Raw genomic sequence first — 16,061 nt, forward strand, 5'->3', positions numbered from 1 at the left:
AACGACCATGCAAACAACGTTGGAACGGGCACCGATCGTGCATACAGATTCAGAACTGCAACTTGGCCGTAGCATGGCAGTGGATTGATAAGCATCACAACATTCCAAAAATTCGTTTTCAAGTAGTTGAAGTCTTGAAAAGAAGGGGACAACATGAAAATCTGGCCAGAAGACTCAACCAACTTGAAATTTACTGGACAGAGAGGTTGGACTCAATGGACCGTCACAGGATTAATGAAGAAATTAACTGTCTGTGCTTCCTGTGACACACATATACAAATATTGAGTTCCATGAATGTAATACTCTAGAACTGTACAGACTCGGATGTTTCCATATTCTGGGGGAATGTGGTTTAGTATCCTTGTATGTGGGTTATTTAGAGACTGCATTCAAATTGCTGATTTTCCAATATGTATTTTTTTGGTTTCTTGCTAATGTCACAATAGTATGGTAACATAGGAACTTATTGCATAACTGCATTGACTAAGTATTGAACCACAAGCATATGTGTAGAACATTTACACCATTGGTACCTTTAAATCACATGAAGGTCAAGCTCCACAAAAATAGTTTTACATGCATTTATGTTGTACTGTTCACCAATGTGTCACCTCCTTTGGTGATTAACTAGGTCTGATTTTTGTTAATTTTGTAACTATTTTTCATGATGCAACATTATTCCAACTTCCCTCATTTTTTCAATTATTTACTAATACTAGCCCCTGCCCTCAACTCTCTATTTGCATGTGCTGATTTGATTAAAGATCTCCTAGAGTGAGGCCCACTCCAGCCTCTAAACATTGTGGTAAGTACCCATGGGATGACAACAGTGCGCATGCATATGTAACAGTCTTGCTTTAACTACTGGGTTTACATTACACACAGCACACTGATTATTGTCCCTGCAAAGTTACTGCGCTACGTTGCATGTGACGGCACAGGGACCTGATGCTCATACTTTAATGAGCACAAAAAAAATGAGCACACCGTTTCTTAACTCTGCGGAATGAAAGACCCGAATTATTGGTAAGCTTCCAGTCTCATAAAACAGCATATTTCATCATGGACAATAGCATTAGTATTAACCTGAACTGAGTGTTTACATGTTTGCATTCATTTAGATGCAGCTCCAATGTTCCACATGTATCCTTGCATGGAGGGATTTATGAAAGACACAGGTGAGAAGTCTCACATTAAGAGTCCATTTGGGAGTTTTGATTGATGCTTTGTGATGTATTAGCAGATCGTAAAACCATTGTGGTTTATTCTGTGCTTATTTTCAGTTTAAACACAACAGTGGTGGCTAAGGTAAAAAAAAAAAAACCTTGTACAATCTTTTTATATTCTTTAGATGTGTTTACATGTGTAACATCTCGAATCTACGATTGTGTTTTCTCTTATTTTTTCCATTGTATTTTGTGTCTTGTTTATCCTTTTTGATCTTGTTTGGGGACGCTTTATTTGTTCCATTTTACATTCATGTTTACTATATGCTACATTGTGAATGACAAATTATGTTAAAAAATTACATGTGTCATTGGTGTTTTACCTATGTAAGAGTTTGGCCGTGAAGATGGATTTAATCCGAAATGCATAGGCACCCAACAAACCCATCTCAACAAGCACTGCCTCATTGCTTAATAAATTGCTTATGATTAAATAATTGTGTCTATAATTGATATCAATGTTTTTTTTGTAAACACATTATTGTATATGTAAAAAAAGGGTGGGGGGTGAGGTGCGCACTCCAATTCCTGGCCAATATACTACCTGAAGAAAGATAAAATATATATAACTGGGTTAAATCCCAAAAGTGTCCAATTCACAGGGTTAGATCCCAATTGTTGCCAAAATGTTCAAAGGGTTGGATCCCTTCTGCTGCATTTGTGCTGCTGTTCTCCTCCTCCTACGCTTTTGTGTCCCAACACTCTTCAGGGAGGCCGTGTTGCCTTGCTTTTCAGGTGAATCCAATTAAATCCCTGGTTTTCTTTGTGACTTTCCTGGCTTGATCTTGTCATTTCCTTCGTTTTACCTGCTCATTGCCAGACCTGGAACGGCCACGGACTGCATTCGCCTCATCCCTCAAGTCTTACCCGCTTATTGCCAGACCCGGAACGGCCACGGACTGCATTCGCCTCATCCCTCAAGTCTTACCTGCTCATTGCTAGACCCGGAATGGCCACGGACTGCACTCGCCTAATCCCACAAGTCTTACCTGGTCCTTGCTAGACCTGGAACGGCCACGGATTGCATTCGCCTCATCCAACAAGTCTTACCTGCTCATTACTAGAACCGGAACGACCTCGGACTGCATTTGCCTCATTCCTCACGTCTTACCTGATTATTGCCTACCTCGGAACGTCCACGGACTGCCTTGTCTCATTCCTCACGTCTTACCTGTTGCCAAGACCTAAGTCTCTTAGTTTGCCCCAACTACATTCATTGCTACATCTTCATTCTCTTACCACCCAAAGACTTTAAGGAACAGAAAGGACTTCCGCGCATCAGTGCAAGGATCAAAGGACATTAGCGCAACGGCGCAAGGATCAATAGACTACTTAGGCGTCCTTGTGCCGGCGGGAATAGGAAACAGGACATTGGGCCTCATTACGAATCACCTGGTATGGAAATAACGGTGACAGTAAACCTGCTGCCACCATTGTTTCCATACCGGGTGATCTCGAGTCCTGCAGGCGGACGTGGAAACACCGGCACCATCATGAGACGGTGCCGGTGTTTTCATGGTCCCCATTCCCATTGAGTCCTGCGGGACTCAATGGGAATGGGGATTTACGGAATTCTGCCTCCGGAAATCCCGGGTCACCAGGGTTGTAATGCCCCAGTAATTCCGGGAATCATGGAGGCAGAATGGTAATACGAGTCTGGCGGTAACCGAGCCGGAAAAACCGGCAGGTTACCACCGGACTCGTAATGAGGCCCATTGTGTTTCCAGGACTACCACTTCCTTCCAAAACTATATCTGCTGTTTCTACCCAGAACACTCACTTGATAAGCACATACAGTTTGGTTCTTCCTTTTTCTTACTCTTCTGTCCTCCTGGTAACAGTTACCTTTCTTGTTTCAGGATACTCACCAATCTAGCTTGGAACTATTCAGTCCCATTCTGATTTTCTTGCTTGTGAGTATCAATTCTTCACCTTGTTTTTAGATTACATTGCCTTAAGCCAAATGTTAATACTTGGTTAATTTTTCTTGCAGCCAGCTGTCTGAGTACAAGGGTGTACCAATATTTTCGGGCAATACTCACCTCAATCTGTCCTTTTGTACTCTTGAGGGGTATATTGTCTCAAAGACTCAATTGCATCACGACGTGTCAAGCCACGACTACTGGATTTTGTCCTTGGACCCTAACAGGTCCCCTGTGAGTCATTTTTGTTATGGAAGAATGTAGCCATTTTTCATCTAGGTGAATGTTGATTGCAGCTATTTGATCAAATCTATGTGCCTGCAGAGAATTTGTCAGCTTATCATTTCCAGGCAACATGTAAAAGGTAGCTAGCTATTGTATTGACCCAAGACGAATGTAGCTTTGCTTTAGATTCAGATAAATGTTGAATTGAAACCTTTGTCTGGAATCCAGGTGAATGTAGAATGTAGCCAGTGCTCTGAATGTAGGTGAATGTTTGATGTGGCCAGTCCATTGAATCTAGGCGAATGCAGAATGCAGCCATTTCATTAAATGCAGGTGTTTGTAGAATGTAGCCACTTTAAGTTCAATATACATGCGTTAGAGCGTCACCACTGTATCATAGCTAGCTTCATGTAGACTGTGGCCACTAAACTAAATCAACTCTATATGATTAGAATATGGCAAATGTACTGAACTGATGCATTCATTAGAGTGCAACCAATGTATTGTAAGTTTTTCAGGCTCCAGGCTTATGGAACTTTAGCCGAAGGCACGGCCGCCATTGTGCATGCATCTGCTTTTACATACAACTCAAATGACACTTTCTACAACATCTCTGCCATAAGATTTCAGCTACCTTTCACAACACGTTTGGAACTGTAGCTACACATATAATGACTATTCTCTCGCATAACCCCTCAGGATCACCTCTCTGGCTTACCTGTCTCCACCCATTCACATGCCAAATATACATGGTTGGCTAGCAGGGACTTGGCCACACCCTCATATCCTCGTTTTGGTTATAATGCAAACATGTATATCAGCACCCACTCAAATTCCCCATACCCCTGAGGACATTCAACCTACAGCACATTGTGACTATACCAGTGGTTAAAGGTGCTATACAAATGATACAAATGATGAAATGAATGCATGAATGAATGAATGAATGAATGAATGAATGAATGAATGAATGAATATCATCACTTCAGGCTTAATTAAACAGGCAACATGTAAACAAATCATATACAGAAGGACCCCTAGTGTGCAAAAGAAAACATACCAGCCTTTCCATGGTAAACAAAAAACAGATACTCCTAGGACAAGGGATTGGATACTAAAATGTATTTTACCCTTAGGAGCCCATCATGGAACTATGGTGACATAATATTGTGCATCCTGGGAAACACATGCTAAGGTCAAATAAAGATGTTTGCTGGGGCACCTAAAATTACCCTGAGATTGTGGATTGCTTGAAGGGCATTTTCCTGGGTATTGGTGTCCCAGAATTGTGTGCATTGTAAATGGCTCAGGGGCAAAGCGCTAGCCTTGGAAGCAAGACTATATAGAGCAACACAGGTTCGATCCCTGTGTCCGGGCTTAGAAACCGCTGGGTATTTAGCGCGTTATAAATAACCTATCATATTGTATCATATCAGATTGTGGATTGCTTGAAGGGCATTTTCCTGGGTATTGATGTCCCAGAATTGTGTGCTTTGTAAATGGGATTATACTTGGGACTCCCCTTTCACTTACTTTGATTTACTCCTCCATCCATTGTCTTTTAGGATTTTCTCTGCTTTTTTGTTGTAAATAGTGGCCCTTAGAAATAATAGGTATTTTTCCAAACCAAACCAAGTCTTCGAGAACAAGAATTTACCAGGACTAAAGGGATCCTCAGAAAAAGTGTGGAAGAAGCAGTACCAGATCAGCAAATGTGCAAAATATCCTGGACATTAGTTCACCCATATTAATCCCCTTCAACAATTCTGCTGTTCTGCTATAGACTTGTAGACACACTGCTTTGCTATTCCTGCACAAATGCATGACGTTTATATGAGACTAAAATTAAGTCATGTTTTGTGTTTGTGTCTTTTTTTGCTTCTCCCATGTGACTTTGTGCCCTAACAAATCTACTTGGTAAACAAACAGCCATTTTCAATACCACTACTCTTGCATGATCTTGTGACACAAATGGTTGTTTCATTACCCTAATAAATTGGAGCTTGTAAGACCTTCTTAAGATGATTTTGTGGAGATCATTGTCGAAATGATGATAGACCCATTACTGGGTAAAGTTAATCCATTCAAAGACAAATACCTAATGTTACAGAATGCATCTTTCTACCTAGCTGCACGTCAATTTGTACATCCAAGAACCATACTAATAAGAGTGGCCATGATCAAACTCCCCTTTGCTGTAAGGTCAAGAGGGTGACCCTTAAAGCTCTTTCCCCAATTGCAACTGATATCAGGATGAGGTGGCCGGAATATAAAGCTGAACTTACTAAGAGGCGGGCTGAGATTGATAACTCTCTCATTGGGATGCCTTAACCGTTGCTACCTTATCAAAAGACTGCAAATCTTTTCGGAAGATTGTTGCTAGAAACACCAAAAGCTAGGATCTGGGGACCTGTGATGCTCTGGAAGTACGTCTCTTAAACAGACAGAGTCACGCTCTTTTTCTCCCTCATTAGTCTAAATGTAAACACTTGGGCGGTATCTGCAGCTTGTGTTTCTGAGAGGGCTGATAGTTTAGCACTTGTCAACGTGACTGAAATCTAGCAGATCATTGCTAGGCAAACACTGGACAAGGCACCTAGGCATGAATGGATCCCTAATGATCTTTATTGTGCTAATATTGAGCTCTGGGTGCCCTGCTTGACCCAAATATTTAGCCCACCTATCTGTACAGGGCTGATTCCCACTGGTTGGAAAACTGTCATATATGTGCCTATATATAAAAAGGGTAGCATTCACTTCCAGCATCCTATTATCCAATCAAATTCTTGGACGGGACATCTAAGTTTTTTCAGCTTTTTCAGATTTGAGGACTTGGCAATGGATCATGGCCTCCTTTTGGATACACAATTGGCCGTTAGAGTGGGTGTGGGCCTGGTCCATTAGTGCCTAAATCTCTACCTAATTCTTGCCAGGATCTCCATCCTTTTGGGCTCTTCTGTCTATGTGACCATCATGGACCGCAGTTCGACCAAATGGGCAAGAAACTCCTTTGGGTGACCATGGATGGGATGGGTGTTCCGAAGCCCCTGATATGAATGTTGGATGTTTTGCATACTGATACTTGTGTAAGGGTTCACAATGTGGCTGGTGGATAATTGAGTGACCCTATTAGAGAGGGGAAGGGAGTGAGACAGGCGTACGTTCTACCTCCTGCCCTGCTGTTTAACCTTTATACAAATTCCCTTGTCTCGACTATAGTTGCAGTGGATAGCCCTCATTGCTGGGGCAAGAAGTTCCCAATTTTAAGTTATACCCCTAGATCCTTATAGATACTTGTGAATATTTATGCTGACTCTATTTCAAGTCATGGCCTTACAGTAGATGCTGGAAAGTTCTACATGATGTGCTTTGCCAACCACCCTTGTAAGATCCCATACTGCTGAATGGACTACGTTTTCCCGATTGTACATATTTTACATATCTGGTTCCTTCAAAGACTGACCTACAAGACAAAAGTAGAAGCACAGATGTCTAGGATGAACCAGGTTATTGGGTTCTGTCTTAGATTTGCATAAAATATGGGGCAGCATTCAGTATAGCACATGCTGGAAGTGTATAGAGGGAACGTTCTGGCAGCAGGGGCATACGACAGTGAAGTCAGGGTCTGTGCGAATATGAAGTCTATACAGAGTGCTGATAACATTTTCTATGTGTGCCTCTTGGGGGTATCTGCCTCAACACCATCATATATCCTGCAATTAGAGCTTGGTATGGATCATTAGACAGACTCACTCTCCTTGCGGCCAAATTCGATCTGGTGTGCCATGTGAACAAATGAAGAGGGGTCATTAACAAGATTGCTGATAAGGAATGTTTTAATATTGGGGAATTATCAGAATATTAAATGGCTTAGCTGTAATAAAATTACCTTGAGCCTATTGGGAATGAGAGACTGTTTTAGGAGCCCTGAGACAATTGCAAGCTTTCCCGTTAGGCTCCTGTGGAGAGATGTGGGACATAACGGCTTTGTTGAGAGAGGATGTAAATATGTGTAATGCATTACTTCCCACTCTCTCATGTTGGTGGTCCAGCTGATTATTTGGCTAAGGTTCACAATAATTGGTTCATGCTAACCAGGGCAAGGTTAAATTGTCTCCACCTCAAGTCTGTGACTTGAAAGTGATCTGGGGAGCAAAATGGGGACGAGATCTGTTTCTCTGGAGAGTGGGAATCATTTGAACATTTTGTTAGGTAAGAATTGATGTAGTAACACTGTTTGAGACTACACAACACTTATCTGCTCGGTATTAAGTAACCCACCTTTTGGTATAGGTCTGTACTACAAAGGTTGGTAGTATGACTGAGCAGGCAGGCCTACCTTCTTAGAAGGGTAAATGTGAGCTGTAGCAATGACATTCACAAATACAAGTATACAAGTAACAACACTATACTCAAGGTCTTAGTTATAAATAGTTATTTATTTATTTAACATCATTTTTTTTAAAATAAGCGTTATTTAAAAAGGGCAAGATATGTAGAAATCAAATTTACTTTCAAATACTTTTTTGAGAATCAGCACAAGTTAGTGGATACTCTTTGGAATGCTTCTTACACAATTACCCACAGGTGACTTCATTCACAAGGACAGTAAGGGCATGTATATATCACTAGTTATACTTTGCAGATTCTGAAGCTGCAGAAAGGAAAGGTTAAAGGAAGGAAAAAGGTTGAACAGGTTCTCAGGGCATGTGAGTATACTTTAAATCTTCAAATGAAGTCTAGACAAGCCTTTCCCAGCAATAACAGTATAAAACAAGTTACCACCTATGAGGGACAGAAATATAAAAGTCAGTGAACTAGAAGAGTCTGCAGGGAACCAGGACAGCCAAAGTCAATTGGAGCACAGTCTATGGAACTGTGCCACTTCTTAGATAATTAACGTCTTGCACAAAGTTTGAGATTTTTGTAGAAAACACTTGTAGGGTCACAAGCTGTTAGGCTGGTGAAAAGCAGAGTTGGAATCAACTTCAAAATGGTAAGCCATTGCAAGTCTCAACTGAGACAAGCACAGCTCAAAATACACTGAGGTAAGTACCCCAAGTCTAAACAGTACCTATGGTTAGAAGAAGAGTGGTCCAGCTGGATTCTCTCCTGTTGCATCAGTGCAAACCCTGGGTTCCTGAGCCCCAGTTGTGGGGACACGAAGGAGGACTTCTGGAAGGCTCCTGCTGTGGCAATTTGGAGGTTGTCGGCAGCTAAGGGCTCTTTTGGGATCAGCGGCACATTGTGGTTACAGCACTCGATAAACTGCACCACGCAGATATCAGATACTGGATGGACTTCCTTCACTCCTTGGGTCTTGCACTCTGCTGAGGGGGACACAAGCTCTTGTCATCCTGCTTCTGGAGAGTCCTTTGGAGACTGCTGGAGCTTCTGGACATATTTCAGACATTGCACTCAACTACGGATTTCTCGACCACAGGCACTCGGTTCTTGCAACAGTGAAGAAATACAGCCAATCAGGGAAGATGGTCCAGTGGAGTTTGTCTCTGGGTTAGTTGGTCCCATTAACCCAAGGGAAGAAGTCGTCCCTTATGGAGCTTCTCTTGTCGATTAGAAAAAGGAGTTTCAGCACAGCAGCCGGGTTTCAACAGGCAATATAAAGGTGCAGGAGGAGGCAGAAAGCTTTGTTCATTGTTTCTTCATTAGGCATTTCTCCCAGTGGGACGATTCATGGGTGCTATAGGATTCCGCCTGTGCTAGAAATGCACAAAGGTAGGAAAATTAAACCACTGCCACCAGCCATTTAAAGTACTGAGGGTAACATAAAAATGTTACATGAGAGTGTAGGATAAGGGGCTACTAGGTAACCACCAGCACTCCACATAAAATGGTGTGTGCTAGACCTACAAAGAGAAAAGTTAAGTAAAGTCAATTTCAATTCACTGTTCTTGGGGACGCTAGTTCACACAAGAAAAGGTAATTAAACCCTATGAGAAATCTAAACGATTTCTCAGTGACACTGCACTGAAAGTGTTGTGTGTCACCTTACAAGAAGTAGATGCTTACAGAGTTTGTAAGACTCCAAAAACAGAGGAAACCCATAATCCAAATCAGGTCAAAACACATGAGAGAGAGAGCAAAAGGTCTCACTCACCCCAGGGTAAAAATTAGAAAGTCATAAAGTGCAGCAAAATGGCTGAGGGTCTCTAAGGTTGAAGGGACTTAACACAGACATGAACATTCTCCCTAACATTCGTTCACCCTAATCTAGGGGGCAGGAGGATTTAATCCACTCCTGGATAAATCTCCTATTCCAGTCGGTCATATTTTCTGGAGAGACCATCAACATTTTGGTGATTACACCATGACATGTGTTCTATGGTAAAATCAAACCCCTGTAGGCTGTTTGGCCATCTCATCAATTTTTGATTTTCTCCCTTCATCTGCATTAACCACTCAACAGTTGGTGGTCTGTCTGAATAATGAAAGTTGAACCATGCAGGTATGGCCTAAACTTCCTTGGAGACCACACAATGGCAAAACATTCACAGTCTATAGTTGCCCACCTTGTCTCACAGTCCTTCAGTTTCCTACTGATGAAGCAGATAGGGTGTTCCCTCCCTTTCTCATCCAGTTGACTCAAAACTTCAACTATGCCTGTGTTAGAAGCAACTGTTTGTACAATGAAGTATTGGTTGCAGTCAGGAGCTCTCAAGACTGGAGCTTGACAAAGGGCTGCATTCAGTCCTTCAAAAGCCTTAGTGCGCTCCTCATTCTACCTAACCTTCTTGGGGAATTTGGGTGAGGAGATCACATTCAGGGAAGAAGCTATGGTCCCATAGTTCTCTTAGAAGTTCCTGTAATACCCAGTGAGACCCGGGAAGGCTCGCATTTGAGTCTGAGTAGTAGGTGCAGCCCATTCTTGTACAGCTTGTCATTTACTAGGCAATGGCCTTATTTCACCTCCTCCTACCTCATGTCCAAGGTAGACAACTTTACTCTGACCAATTTGACATGTTCTAGTCTTTATGGTCAGATGGGCCTGTTCCAGATGATGCAAAACATAACCTAGGTGGTGGATATGCTCTTCCCAAGTGGGGCTCAACACTGCAATGTCATAAATGTATGTCATGCAGAAGTCCTCTAACCCATTCAGAACTTTTTTCACCATCCTCTGAAATGTAGCAGGTTTTTTTTAGTCCAAAAGGCATAACCTTAAATTGGTAGAGGGCTCTTAGGGTGGGAAATTTAGTTTTCTCTTTGGCATGGTCTGTCAGAGCTATTTGCCAATAGCCTATGGTTAGGTCAAATGTATTAAGGGACTTGGCTGAACCAAGTTTGTCCACCAGCTCATCCGTCCTGGGTAAAGGATGGGCATTGGTTGTGGTGACTGCATTAAGAGTTCTATATTCCACACAGAATCACAACTCTTTGCTTCCTGCTTTATCAATAGTACCAATGGACTAGCTCATGGCCTTCTAGATGGCTCAATAACCCCAAGATCAGGAACCCTTTTGACCTTGTCCTTTATGTTGGTTCTGAGATGATCTGACATCCTGTAACCCCTGCTTTTGACAGGAAGAATGTCACCAGTGAGAATGTCATGCTGGCCCAAAGGGGCCAAGCCTGGTGTCAGTGAAAACCTGGAGGCAAACTGATTCAACAGCGCTTTGCACTCCTCCTGTTGTTGCAGAGTCAAATTTGAAGAGAGTTTCACTGTTTCAATTGTCTCATCAGAGGGTTGTCCCTTTAAGAGAACAGGGAGAGGCTCACTCTCCTCATCCTCTTGGCCAGAGGCTAAGAGCAAAGCTCCTATTTCTGGTCTGGAAACATAAGCCTTCAGACAGTTAGTGTGATAGACCCTAGGGGCTTCCTTGGGGTTGCCCAAGTCCACTAAATAAGTGACCGCTGCAAGTTTACCCACAATCTTGAAGGGTCCAATCCATTTGTCCTTTAAGGTCCTCTGCCTTATAGGTACCATAACCAAGACAAGCTGATCTGGAGTAAACCCCACCATGTTGGCCTTCTGGTCATGTCAATGCTTGACCTGAGCCTGACCTGCTTTCAGGTTTTCTGAAGCTTATGTCGTCATCAGTGCCATCCTCTTCCTGGGGCCCAGCACATAGTCAGTGATTCTCACTGGCTGTAGGAAAGGAGCACACTCCAACCGTTCCTTGATCAGGGCCAAAGGGCCTCTGACTGGATGACCATAAAGAAGTTCAAAGGGGCTGAACACGGTCCCTTGCTTGAGGGACTTCTCTATAAGCAAAGAGAAGGGACGGCCTTAGAAGGTTCCACTTTCTTCTCAGGGGTTCCTTTAAAGCACATATCATGATCTTAATAGTATGGTTAAACCTCTCCTCCAACCCATTGGTTTGGGGATGGTAGGCTGTTTAGAACTTGTAAGTCAATCCGCAATTCCTCCACATGGTCTGCATGTATTGTAAGATACAATTTGATACCCTGTCAGAGATGACTTCCTTAGGAAAACCTACCCTGGTAAAGATGCCAAGGAGTTCCTTAACCACAGCTTGAGCAGTACAGTTCTCATAGGTATGGCCTCAGGATACCTGGTAGCATGGTTTTCCACAACCAATATCAATTAGTTTCCTGAGGAAGTTGGAGGGTCTAAGGGACAAACAATGTTAATCCCCACCCTCTCAAAAGGGACTCCCACCACAGGGAAGGGCACTAAAGGGGCCACATTTTTGGACCCACTCTTGCCAGAAGTCTGACAAGTGTGACAGCTCCTACAGAATGTATCTACATCAGCCCCCATCTTGGGCTAGTAGAAGTACAGAGATAGCCTCTCTTCGGTCCTCTTGAAACTCAAGTGGCCAGCCAAAGGAATCTCATGTGCTAACTGTAGGAACTGTTGTCTCACCCCCTGGGGCACTACCTGTCTCATGTAACCCCCTGGGGTAGATTCAGTATGTTCACTGTAGAGGAGGTCATCCTGCCAGTAAAGCCTATGCTCCCCTGGCTCTTGCTCTTCCAGCTGGCAAGCTGTCTACTGGTGCAGACCTTCTAGAGGGTCCACCTTCTGCAAGTAAAGTGTGAAGATCAGGATGGTCTCTAGGATCCAGATCTCTAATGCAAGGACATTTTTCTTCCAGCTCTGTGTCACCAGTAGCTGTTTCTGCAGTGTTTGGTTGGTCCTCCCACTCAGCCTGAGCTGGGAAAGGGTTCACTGGGTTGACCTGGAACAGTCCTTTCTGGGATGTCCTTGTACTAGGAAGATGTTCGGGTTTCAAGCCTTGCTTTCTCCCAGAGATCTTGGATTTCTCCATTGTCTCTTTCCTTTTCTTGGAAATAGAAGTGTGGCCTTCTCTCAAGGTTGCCAGGTTGCCACTCTGGCCAATCCTGTTTGCTCCTGCTTCTTTATGCTGGGAGGCCTGGGGGTACTAGATACAACTCCAAGGGTTTTCAAATCATTTCCCAACAGGACTCTGCCTAGCCCTTCATTCTGTACACTAACAGGATTTCTAACATTCCTATTATTGCACTGGATGACAGCTGGCAGAATAGGAACCAAGAATAAGATTCCTGCTGGTATGTGTGATGAGTATTCTGAAGGGATCTCTAGGTTGTCTGATGCACTTAAACACAAATAAACCTCTGAAAGGATCGATGGGAACCTACAAATCATGGAAAGAGGGGTTTTAAACATATTTGATATTTTAAAAAATCCTGATGTAGCGTCACGCACCAATACTCCCACATCTGCAGGACCCGGTGGTTTGAATCAGGCACAAATTATGATGGATCAAATTTCTACCAGTGCTGTGGATGTGAATTATACTGGTGTGACTAATAATTCCATCAATCCTGACAGGGCCATTGTTCAAACAATATACCCCGGGGCTTCGGGGATAGATGATATGAAGTCTGGCAAAATAGAAAATGTGTGTAAACAAGACTTGAAATCTGTCTATTGATAATGGTCTATCACTTGCATCAGTTAGTACTCTTATAGAGAATCAAATGAACAAACAATTGCAAGAGATGAACCAGACTATATCTCGCATTCAGATGCCCTCATTAGGTAAAGAGATTCTGTATCTAAACACCCAAACAAGCCATTACTTGAGTGGGGAAGTTATTGGTAGTAATCGGAAAGATATCAAAATGAATGAGGGTGACACACAATGTAGTAACATGAAATCCACAGAGGTAAAAGAAATACAACAAAGTTTACTATTTTCATTTAGGGAGAATGATTCTAATAGGATAACATGAGATTGCTTTAGAGCACCTGCATTACCCAATGAACCAAGTCTAATTCTCTATAGTGTGTTTGAAGAAGGTGGACCAAGGTCACTTAATAGGCCATACATATTGAATGTGTTCCATGAGATACCAGAACGTAGTCTGATATCTTCGGCTGATATTCAACTTGTTGATTTCATTCATAATCTAAGGTACAATTATGTCATATTGATAATAGCCTCTCCATTGGTGAGGTCCCTTATTGTGAAGGAGGTGGGATCCCTACAAAAAAGGGTTTTGATGTCATTCCATTACGTGACCAAATTAATACAAAACCGCCATATAACCTGAATACACACACTCTGAGTAGAGGGGATGGCTTAATCCACAACTATGAAGCAGACTCTTCGGTTGTGGCAGAAGCAAGGTCCCAACTGAAGGATATGCAAGAGTGGTGATGGCTGGCTCTCTCCTTGAGGGAATCCATTGAGCAACTTAAATCAGTCAATAAGCCCCTTTGGCGCAAATATCTCATATAGTCTTGTATCCTGGAATACCAGTCGCTGTTCTCAAATTATAGCAAACTGTAAGATATGTAAAATACTTGAACAGTTTGATTTTTTTCTCTTACAAGAGACATGGGCCATTGGTTCTTTGATGGGGGATGGTTTTACTATAATTTGTTTACCTGTAAAAAAAGGTACAAGAGGACGTCCCAGAGGTGGTATGGCATTAGAATATCGGGATGATACATCCATTGTGTTGGAGACTAAAACAGTGATTATAGACTGTGCCATTATAGCTTCATTTAAACTTATAATCAAAGGTGGAGAATTCCATATCCTAATGATAAACATTTATTGGAATACTGCAGAATCATCTGAATCGGAATTGGAATATTTGTTTGTGAAGTTAAATATACTAATAAGCAAATGGTTTGACATCAATCCCAGTGGTAACATAGTTCTAGCCAGGGATCTGAATGCTGATTGCAATATGCTCAGTAGTGATGGTATATGGGTCATGGCTTCCAAAGGGTCTTTTATTCGGGCAACTGGGAATAAAAAACATAGAGGAAGTTTATGGTTAGACTTTGCAGGAAGTAGGGGGCTGCAACTCATGTTTAATACTACCCCTACATGTTATGCGAGTGGGTGCAGTTCGATAATTGACTACATATTTGTGAGTAATGATTTAAAGGATTCCATAGGTAATATGTGTGTGCAGAGATATGATGTGAGTGATCATGCAATGTTGACCATAAAACTGCCCTGGGTAAAGACAAACAATGATGTTTGCTTATTTGTTGAGCAAGTTGAGGTGAATACCTCAAGTACACGTGTCAAATGGACCCCACATAACATAGTGAATCTAAAAACTAACATGTTGCATGACTTCAACACATATCCACTTGAACATAAAATGGAGACTTGTTCAGCCACTGCCTTTAATGATTACATCGAGGTAATACTAAAAGATTCTAAAGTTGTGTCTCTTAGTAAGGCTAGTATGGTAAAATATAATAAACATGCATATGATATTGAAATTAAAAATTGTAAAGCCCGTCTAAGAAAATAAGTCCATGAACTAAAAAAAGGGTCTGTTGTTACAAAAGAGGTGATCAATAAGATAAAACAATGTAAGCAAACTTTTTAAAAACTGGCTGATTGCTCAAAGATCATCTATTGCACAAAAAGAAGGGGAATTAATGTTGCAAGCAATCAGAGGACACGACTCATGGAAAAGATGGCCAATTATAATTAGCACCAAAATTAGTCAGATTCAACTTACTATAAATACTATTGACTCTCAGTTGTGGATGTCATACTTTGGAAATGTATACAAAACTCCCTGTAGCGTATATCATCTATCATATGGGGCGGATTTAGTATGGGCGGTAGTGTCAACCTCCGGAACCTCGGTAGGTTTATCAATGATGTTAACTACCTCCTTGGCTTCCTCCTCACCTGAGTCTTCTGGCGAAGTGTCGTGGCGGAATACCTTTTTTCCAGTCTTCTTCTTTTTAGAGAAGAGGTATGGTCGTCCGCGGTGGGACGCCACCCTGATTCCCTGCCAAGCAGGGAAGCAAGAGGCTTCCTTCCCGCAGGGACCGGGTAAAGAGGGAAAAAAGCGGGTGCCTAAAAAAACCCTCGGAGAACAAAGTCACGATCCTGTAGCTTTTAGAGAGCGAAGTGCAGCAATTCAGTAGACCCGATGTAAGAAGCAGAATGGCTGGATCGAGGGTCTTGAGCAGGCGATGGAAAGCGAAGCAGGTCCTTGGAAGAATCCAGTAGTGAAAAATGAAGGAGTAGGGGAGGACAAGGGGCACAGAGAAAACCAGAAAGTGGCGGAGCGCCACGGAAGGGAAAGAAACAAAGAAGGCGAACGGCGAAGTGACGCCGACTGGAGATCAAAGAGTAGCAAATATGGAACGAGGAAAAACACAACGGAGCAAGCAACTCGGAAAGAAACAAAGTTGCAACGCACCGAACCCGGAAGTGGGCGGTGCTTAAA

The sequence above is a fragment of the Ambystoma mexicanum genome, chromosome 7q (genome assembly GCF_040938575.1).
Source record: "Ambystoma mexicanum isolate Mex_15411 chromosome 7q, UKY_AmexF1_1, whole genome shotgun sequence".
Classification (NCBI taxonomy): Eukaryota; Metazoa; Chordata; class Amphibia; order Caudata; family Ambystomatidae; genus Ambystoma; species Ambystoma mexicanum.